The sequence below is a fragment of the Fukomys damarensis genome, unplaced genomic scaffold (genome assembly GCF_012274545.1).
Source record: "Fukomys damarensis isolate Sample0158 unplaced genomic scaffold, DMR_v1.0_HiC HiC_scaffold_25, whole genome shotgun sequence".
NCBI classification, from domain to species: domain Eukaryota; kingdom Metazoa; phylum Chordata; class Mammalia; order Rodentia; family Bathyergidae; genus Fukomys; species Fukomys damarensis.
Window position 1 is genome coordinate 20,496,175 of NW_022900937.1, and position 8,539 is coordinate 20,504,713.

Here is an 8,539-nt window from a genome sequence, read left to right on the forward strand (position 1 = left end):
TGCACAACGGAGACAGTTGTCCCTCCCCTGCTGCCTGTTGTGGAGGCTGTGCTGTGCACATCACATGAAGTCACATGGCCGGAAGTGTTCTTTAAGCTGTAAGGGGCAGTTGTGGTGGTCAGCTGCCTGGCCAAGGATCTTGGGGACCATTTCATCCAACTGTCTCTTATCCAAAAAAGGAAACAGAAGTTCAGAGGGGCCTTGCCCAAGGCCATCCTGTGGCAAAGCTGTGGCCTCTTCTAACTGCTGCTGCTCTACTGCATTCGGAGGCCTTGAACCCATGTCTTAGAGGCCACCCGAAGCCAACTGAGCCTTGGCAAGGAGGGGAGCAGCTCTTTGCTTTCAAGAGGAAAGGAAGAGGAAGAAGAAACAAGGAGAAGAAGAAGAAGAAGAGGGAGAGAAGGAAGAGGAGAAAAAGCCAAATTCCACCAAGCACAGAGATTGCTTCTTGAGAACAGCCCACTGCCTGCTGTCTCCAGAAACACAGCCAATGTCTTCTTGTCACCAAGCTCCTCCAAACCACCGGGGAAGTTGTTTTGACATGATTAGCACAGACAGGAACTAGGGGCCCTCCTGAGTGGCCCTCAGCAATCACAGCCCACCGCTCTGATGTTAGAGGTCTGAGGCCACTGTATCTGTGGGGAGGAACCGGGCAGGACTCCCGGAGGGCAGATTAAACTGGCTGCTGGGAGGCATGGGGGGAAGCACTGTGCTGTGGTATCCATGACTCATGGCTTTCGGTGATACCCAGGAAGAAAGTTCCTTGCTCATCCTCTGGGAGACCCTGGGGGAAGGTTCATGGATGGGGGCTAGAGGCAGGGCAGGAGGGCCGGGACCTCTCCTGCAGGGGAAATCCTGCAAAAATGGCCCTGAGAATACAGAAGTGCCTGCCTAGGCAGGGTTGGGGAGAACAGGGTGGTGGTGGGGCATGGAGATTAGAGGGACTCAAGATGCAATCCAATTTTTGTTTGTTTATTTGAGATATGGTCTCACCATGTGATTCAGGCTGGCCTCAAACTCATGGCAATCCTCCTGCCTCAGCCTCCTAAGTGCTGAGATTCCAGGCCTGTGACACCATGCTCTGTTTGATGGTTAAATTTTAAATTTTTAGCAAGGTAGGTCAGGTTCCAGATATTTGTCCCCAAGAGCCCCTTTATTATTTTGAACCACCGTGAAACCTCCAATGTGAAAGATTGAATCTTTCTGATGAACTGGGATTCACCCATGCTAAAGCTAGGTGCTGGGGCTCTGCCAGCCCACCGTGAGGTCCAAGTGTAGGCCATGTGTGGTTCCCAGGGGGTTCTGGATGCTGGCAATCATCTGGGGACCATCGCTTGGTGCAGGACTCAGTGAGTCGACACTGCTCCGCCCAGAATGCCAGGTGCCTGTGCCCTGGGCCATGTTGGGGAGAGGTCACCCCAGGGTCTCACTGCACCCCAGAGGTTCTGAGGTGCTCTTCCCAACAAGGCCGGGAGCACGTAGGAGGCAGGAGCAAGGCTCCCCTTTCACGTGCACTTATAAAAGGGCACAATTCAAGTTAGGGACTGTGCAAGGCGGGCTCAGGGGTTCGAGAATTTCAAGCTCAAATCCTTCCTGGGCAACTTAGCAAGACCCTGCTTGAAATAAAAACATAAAAAGGGTGAGGATGTAGCTCAGCAATAGAGTGCCTGTGTTCAATCCCCAGTACACCCCCCAAAAAAAAACATTTAAAAAAGAGGAAACAGGGAACATTAAACAAGCGCAGGCCTGTCTCAGGCAGCCATGAAGCCATTAGGACAGCAGGAAAGAAAACAAACCCAGACACCACTACGGTGTCCTCTGAGAAAGGGGACAGAGGTGGCACAGTGTGAAGGACGCTGGGTGGAGGCTCCCGGCCCAACAAGCCCTGGACTCAGTGCCATATGCTGCTCTCTCTTCGAGAAAGACCCTGGGGGCTGGGGTGTCGCCCGGACATTATGGGGCAAGCATTATTCACTTAGCAAACCGCAGTAGCCAAAGCTCAGCGCCAGGCGTTTTCCTAAGCACTTGCAAGTACAGAGCACCTCACTCCAAACCGCCCTGTGCCGTTCTGTTCTGTCACCCACGGCCCAGGTCACGAAGCGGAGGCTCAGAGAGCCAAGGGACTTGGCACAGCACCAGCCTCCACCCCACACCACGCGGCTAGGGGTTTCCCAGCGGAGCTGCCGCACCTGCCCTGTAGGTGACCCTGGCAAGTCCCCCCATGGAGGCTTCTAGGCCCCTCCCTTGCTGGGCGGAGCCGACAGGTCCCTGCTGGAGCCAGGGACAGCTGGTCCTTGTGAGGGACACAGAGCATCCAGGGCCCCGAGGGTCTGCATGGGTGGGGACAGAGATGGCTAAGATAGATTCGATGCAACTTTTTTTCTTTTCAAAGGTGGCAACGTTGGAAAATAAAATGCGAAGGAAATAAAGAAGAGAAAAAAAGCGTCCATCAATCCGCCGATATCTGAATGCTATGGCTGTGCATATTTTGAGATATTTCCAGGCTTGGAGAATGTGGGAAAAGCGCACCCTCTTATGTTTTGGGGGAAATGCAAAGTGATATAACATTTGTAGAAGCAATCTGGCAACATCTATTAAAAAATTTTAAAAAATATGTACTCCCATCAGCCCAGCAATTTCACTCCTGGGAATGTAGCCCATGGAAATAAAAGCTCCATTAGGTAAAGATGTAAGTACAAAGAAGTTTATTGCAGCATTATTTGAGTGGTGTTTGTGCATCCACGCAGGTACTTACACACACACACACACACACACACACACAGACACACACACACATACACACACAGAGGCAAAATGATGTATGCCCACTAGTCAGGAGAACTGCTGAACAGAGGTGGGTACATAAACCACAGACTATTATGTAGCCATTAAAAAGAATGAATTAGTACACGATGGTTGAACAGGGCTAGAGATGCTGAGAGGGAAAAGTGAGATGCTGAGAGATGTGGGTAACGCGATCCACATTTGGAAAACATTAACACAAGACCTGCTGCCTCTGTGTGTGCCTACGCACACGTAGCCATAGTCTCCTACATGTTTGCACTGGTGTGTGCACAAACATGGAAGGACTCATAATAAGTGAGCACGGGTATCCGGGGGGGTGGAGGGCATGAAGGGTGGTCTCAAAGGTGGGACAGGAAAGAGAGAAGACATTCATAGGAGAAAGACAAGACTACTTATTGCCTGGCAATCTTTCCCCAGCCCAGCTATGTGATCTGTGCTTCCCAGGCCACACAGCCTGCAACCCCGTGTCCACAGCAACTTCTCATCGGCCCTCTCGCACCTGCAGTCCTGCTTTTAGGTGTCCCCTCCGCCCCAGAGTCTGTCCAGCCCACAGCTGGGTACCACTGGTCAGCTGGCCCTTGTTTCCAAAGCCTCTACTGCCTGCCAGTCCACTGTTGACAAGCACAGCACTGTCCCTGCAGTCCCCAAAGAAGTGTGGCCCAGGAAGTCGCTGAGCTGTAGGATCTGTGCCCAGGCTGTTCCTGTTCCTCCTCCCAGCTCTGGGGCTGTGCTCAACAAGTGGCGTCAACGAAGACAGACAGACAGACAGAAAGACAGAATGAGCTTAATGGAAGAATTAGGGGGAAGCCAGACAAAAAGAGGGTGACACCCTAGCTGTGGCTTCCTATTAGCCTCTTAGCTTAGGGTTGCTCACTCCTAGGGGGCTGAATGAACCTCCAACCCTACCTTCTTCCTTGCCTCTGCTCAAGATTCAGAGTTCCGGAAGAGAGCTGAGCAGAATGATGGGTGCTTGTAATCCCAGCACTTGGGAGGCTGAGGCAGGAGGATCTCAGCGAGTTAGAGAACAGTATGTAATACATAGTGTGACCCTGCCTCAGAACAGAACCAAAAATAAAAGTCCCAGAAAAGAGCCTATGGGTCACGGGTCTGTTCCCCTGCTAAAATAGGGCAGTGAGAGGAAAATCATAGACAAAAGAAACTTAATCCCCTCCGTCTTTCCTAGTGAGCCACAACGCTCCTGTGTTTACTACCAAACAGAGGAAACCCGAGGCTGTGGGTGGCGGGAAGCAGGTGCTGGGCCCGAGTCACACGTCCACCACTCCCTGTTCTGAGGCTAGGGAGATGGGCTGGATTAGTTGTCACCTAAGATTCTTCCAGCTGCAGGTGACAGAAACGGATTCAAGCTAAATTCATCAGGAAAGGAGGCTTTCAGAAGGAAACAGGAGCTTGAGAATTCAAGGCCTAAAGAACACATTAGCATCTAGCTTCTCTCTGGCCTGTCCTTTCCTTTTTTCTTTCTTTCTCTCTCTCTCTCTCTCTTTTTCTTTTTTTTTGTTATGGGGATTGAATTTAGGGATTTAGGACCTTGCAAGGCAGGCAGCAGAAACACTGAGCTAAATCCCCTGCTCCTCTTGCCTGTCTTTCTACTTGACACCAACTCTTTGGGCTCTTGAGTCAGCTTCCCCACTGCCTCTCTGAGGCTCTCTCTCTCTCCCTCTGGACCGACTGTCTGCCCTTCATGCCCAAGGAGTTGGAAATCTTCCAGCCCACAGCTCCTGCATTTACATTTCCACTACTCAAGGAAGTGATAGGCTGTCTGGCAGTCTCCATCTCAATTACAAGTTTCCCCAAGAGAGAACTGGATTGGCTCTGCTTGGATCAGGCGATCCAATCAGCTGAGACCAGTGGCAGGGTCATGGGTATAAAGATAACTGCCAGGACTCTGGGGCTGGGGTGGGAAAACCTGAATTCAAGAGCATCTCTGAAGCCTCAAGAAGTCAGAGATGAAAATATGGGCATCCTGGAACTACCAGGCATGGGACAGAAAGTGAGAGAGACAGGCACACATCCAACAGGGAACCATGGGGCTTTGGACCCTGCCTGGAACCACCAGGGTAGCAAGTCCTGCTCTCTGCACTGAGCAGCTGCACTGGGGCTCGATTTGGAGCTGGGTTTCCGGAACCATGCACACTACCGACAGCTGTGATCAGACTAGAGAAGCAATTTTGAAAAATTAATTTTTACCAATTAATATGTGCACGCAGTTCTAAGAAATCAGATAACTCTAAAAGGTTTCATGCACAAGCAGCCAGCCACCTCCTGCCCTAGGTCTCCTCAGCCCTCCTGTCACTCCCCAGAGGAAAACATCTCAACTCCTTAAGCCACAGCTTCTGTAATCTTTATATGCCTCTAATGCCTTGCTGTGCTGTTTTCCCAAGGATTTAGCTACTTTCCAGGCTCCTACCCCTATTTCTCTTCACATCAACCTATGTTATATCACCGTTTGGATCTGTATTTATATTAGTATGACTATGAAAATACTGTCCCCCCCCTCCTTTTTGTACATCATTTTGTTTTTGTTTTTTGAGACAGGTCTATATAGTTCAGGCTGGTCTTGAACTCACTATGTAGCCCAGGCTGGTCTTGAACTCATGGCCATCCTCCTGCCTCAGCCTCCCAAGTGCTGGGATTACAGGAGTGTGCCAGCACACCCAGTTTGATTTTTATTTCCTTCCTTCCTTCCTTCTTTCTTGCATTTCTCTCTCTCTCTCTCTCTCTCTCTCTCTCTCTCTCTCTCTCTCTCTCTCTCTCTTTCTTTCATACCAAGGGTCAAACTCAGGACCTTACATTTTCAAGGTAGCGACAGAACCAATGAGCTAAATCCCCGGCCCTGATTTTGACTTTTTGATTTTTTTTCCCCCCTGATTTTGATTTTTGAGACAGTCTTGCTATGCAGTTTAGGCTGCCTTTCCTGACTCCCAACCAGACAGCACCAGAAATCCTGGGTCGGACCCACAGAGGTCAGGAAAGGCCTGGTCTGAGGTCAGAGCAAGGTTTGCTCTGTGGGCAGGGACAGCATGGCGATAGTGTCACTAGGCTTTCAGGAACCCAGAACACATGCTCGGAGCCCCTAGGACCTCAGGTCCACAGCATGCAGGCCACTGCAAAGCTGCCACCACCTCCGTTCCTCCCTCAGCCTTCCTCATGCCACCACTGACAGCCATGCCTCGCAGGCGCAGGGTCCTGAGTTCAATCCCTGGTACCAAAATAAACAAGAAAACAAACAAAAAAATACATTGCTTTCCAAAAGTATGAAATAACATAATGGACCCCTGTGCCTGCTATCTCTAGCCTGCAGTTGTACCTCTGTCTTTCTGCTGTCTGGGTTTCTCTGGATGCCCTAGACCCAGGGCATAGCAGTCATCTTCAGCTGGGCCAGTTTCTAAGGTGAGAGCCCCTATTTACTGTGTCTCACAGGTTCTCATTACTTGGTTTACCCTCTTGTTTGGCTGAAGCACATCCTATAGTAACTTCCTAAGAAAAGGTGCTAATTAATCTGAAATGTATTCTGCCATCGCCCTTGACTTGTGATCAGGCTGAGTACAGAATTCTGTGTTGGAAATGCTGTTTCTGCCTGCATTTCTTGGGTTTACTTCTCTTATCTTCTATTTCCTTGGCCCTGTTCGCCGTTGGACACAGTGTAGGACGCTGGAGAGGCTGGGAGGGGTCCCTGGGAGGGTAGCTGCTGCAAATGGTGACATTTAACGAACTGTAGTGCCTTTGGCTCTGCACAACACCATGGATTTTTGCAGACTTGGAGCTTTCAAGTGCAGAGCCGCTCAGAAATTAAGACAAATCCATTGGCTGCTCCTTGGTCTCCCTGCTGCAAGTGCTTGGTGTGGAGCTTTCTCTGTGCTGAGTCATTGCCACTCTGCCCCCAACTGTTCCCAGCCCAGGTAGCTGTTGAAATCTCTTATCTCCTGGTGTCACAGGCCACACTGGGCTTGGGGCTTTATATGTCTCCATTTTACTGCCAATTCGATGAAATGTTGCTAAAAAAGGTCAAAGTGGGTTGGATCCAGCGTGTTCAACTGGACTGCAGCCCTGATCCCTCCCCCCTGTTAAAGCATATGTATTTCCCATAAGTTTTATGGACCTCTCTTTAAATTGTTACAGGATATTTTATACCCCAGCGTTAGATGTGGCATGGTTTACTTAACTAATCCTTTATTGCCAGGCATTTAATCTGCTTTAACTTTTCACATAAGGAGCACCTTTATGTCCCTGGATCTGTCTGGACTTTGGATTGTTCCCTTCCAAAGGGGATGAACCTGCCCTCCGGAGTATTTGTTCTCATTTTACCTGTGGGTGAGAGGAAGGAGGTGCAGTGGCAGCCTCTGGCCTGGTCTTCTGTGGCTGTGCTTGGTACCTTGCTTAAACTTCGCATCTCCTCAGTTTCCCCGGGCACCGAGTTCTGTGGATGCTGACAAAGGTAGACGTTTCCTGCCGAGAAACATCGGCATGATTGTCTTGACCTGTTTTTAAAATATGCTGGGGTGGAGAGAAATGTTGATTCTTTCATTTTTTTTCTCCCTCTCTCCCTCCCTCCCTTTCTTTTTCCTTTTCCTTTTCCTTTTCCTTCATCTTTTCTTTTCTTTTTTTCCCCCCCCAGACAGGGTCTTGCTATATTGTCCCAGATGATCTCAAAATCCTGCACTCAAGCGATGTATGAGGTTAAAAAGTATGGGGAAAAGAAAAAGAGCTTTTAAAAAGTTATTTGAAAAACTAGCATGAGGCCCGAGCAGCCGTGTTGGTCAGAAAGAGTAAACAAAGCGAGTCTGGCTTCCCCCTCTCATACCTGAGAGGAATTCAGACTGCCTTCCGGTCTCTGCTTATAAATCCTTGTGGAAGCTGGGTGTGGTTTCCCACACATGTAACCCCAGACCTCTGGAGGCTGAGGCAGGAGGTTCGCTGAGAGTTTGAAGCCAGCCTGGGCTCCATAATGAGTTCAAGGCCAGTCTGAACTGCATAGAAAGACCCTGTCTCGGAAAAACAGAACAACGACAAGAACACGACTTGTGTATCTCTAGAGCGGAGGAAGGTGAGGCCGTCCCTTCTGCATCTCTGTACAGAGGAGACAGAACTCAGAGCAGGGAAGGAGCTGGCGCAGGGCTACACAGCATCAGGACTGGCCGGAAGGGGCCCGGTGCGGTGCTCCCCAGGTGAGGGTGCACCCCCAGAGTTGGACATGGCTGTCTGTGGTGGCATGAGGAAGGCTGAGGGAGGAACAGAGGTGGCGGCGGCTTTGCAGTGGCCTGCATGCTGTGGACCTGAGGTCCTAGGGGCTCCGAGTGTGTGTTCTGGGTTCCTGAAAGCCTGGTGACACTATCGCCATGCTGTCCCTGCCCACGGAGCAAACCTTGCTCTGACCTCAGACCAGGTCTTTCCTGACCTCTGTGGGTCCGACCCAGCACTTCTGGTGCTGTCTGGTTGGGAGTCAGGATGGACCTGCCAGAGCCAGCCTTGGGTGGGGTCGCTGTCCCCAGAGTCTGGTGCTCCTTGCAGGCCCCTGTGCTTCCCTTTCAAGTTGCAGCAGCAGGCGCCCATCTTGATGCCACCACTGACTCCAGGGGCCTTCAGCCTCAGAGCCTCCTCACCAGTGCTAGGGAAGACCAGAGGCACTTTTCTGTTCATTTGTTTCTTGACACAGGGTCCGGCTATGTAATTCAGGCTGGCTTTGAACTCACTGTGGAGCCCAGGCTGGCCTCCAATT

At 50.7% G+C, this 8,539-nt stretch overlaps 1 long non-coding RNA gene across 1 annotated transcript; it reads left to right on the forward strand.

Moving 5' to 3' along the window:
• Positions 1-7,135: 7,135 nt before the first annotated feature.
• Positions 7,136-8,515, forward strand: LOC104864547. The gene is made up of 3 exons (XR_780937.3): positions 7,136-7,258; positions 7,439-7,988; positions 8,477-8,515. It is a non-coding gene; the product is annotated as an uncharacterized LOC104864547 (long non-coding RNA).
• The last annotated feature ends 24 nt before the right edge of the window (positions 8,516-8,539 follow it).